This window comes from Octopus bimaculoides, chromosome 5 (genome assembly GCF_001194135.2).
Source record: "Octopus bimaculoides isolate UCB-OBI-ISO-001 chromosome 5, ASM119413v2, whole genome shotgun sequence".
Taxonomy (NCBI): Eukaryota; Metazoa; Mollusca; class Cephalopoda; order Octopoda; family Octopodidae; genus Octopus; species Octopus bimaculoides.
The window spans coordinates 15283460-15284697 of record NC_068985.1 but is presented as its reverse complement, the minus strand read 5'-3'; positions in this window follow the sequence as shown (position 1 = coordinate 15284697).

Here is a 1238-nt window from a genome sequence, read left to right as displayed (position 1 = left end):
AAAAGAAAAAAAGATGTTTTAGAAATACAAGGAATATTTTTATTCATCAAAGTATGCACCCATATTGTCAATACACTTTTGCCATTTCAGCAGTAGCTTGTCCATCCTGGAACTGTAAAAGCCTGGCAATCTAGAGTCAATAAAATCTTGGAAGGCCTGTTTTACAGTATCACCGGAATTAAATATTTTTCCTATCAAAAAGTTATCCAAATTCTGGAAGAAGTGGTAGTCAATGGGAGCAAGATCAAGTGAGTATGGTGGATGATGGAGAACTTCCAACTCCTGTAGTGTCGCCAATGTCATTTTTCGACGTGTGGTCTGGCATTGTCTTGCAATAAAATAAGAGTGGATCTGTTGACTAATCTAGGCTGTTTCTGCATCATTTGTTCCAGTTGGCTGCAGTATACTTCGGCTGTGATTGATGAGCCAAGTTTAATGAAATCATAATGGATCACACCTGCGCCAGACCACCAAACACACACCATCAGCGTCTTTTGATGAATTTTGCTTTTTGGACTGTGTTTTGGTGGCCCGTCTTTGTCGGACCATTTTGCTGAACGCTTACGGTTGTTGTATTGGTTCCATTTCTCATCACGTGTTACAATTTGATTCAAAAAGGATTCATTTTTGTGACGACACAGTAGCATAATGCAGGCTTCCAAACGTTGTTGTTTCTGATTTTCATTGAGTCCGTGTGGAACCCATTTATTCAACTTTTTCACTTTATCGATTTGAACTAGGTGAGTCAATATTGTTTGCTTGCCAACACCAAACAGTAACGATAGTTCACGGTCACTTTGAGATGGATCTGACTTGACAGTGGCTTTCAGTTCGTCATTATCCACCTTTGTTTCTGGTCGACCGCGTTGCTCATTTGTGAGGTCAAAATTACCAGAATGAACTTTTGAAAACCAATTTGATACTGTCTGCTGTGTAATAACATCAGAATGAAATACTCCATTAATATTCTGAGCTGTCTGTGATGCTGTATTTCCAAGAAAGAACTCATATTTCAAAAAGACTGTACGAATTTTCGACTTATTCATCTCTAAACAAAAATACCAAAACACGATTTATAAATACTTTTTAAAGCGCAAAACGAGTTAGAATAAAGAAATAGATGTCAGCTTTCTAACAAAAAATAAAGATTGTCAAAAAATAATAATGGTGCAAAATGAACAGCTGTTAAAGTTTACCATATACCTTACTACAAATTTCATACTTGATGACCTAATATA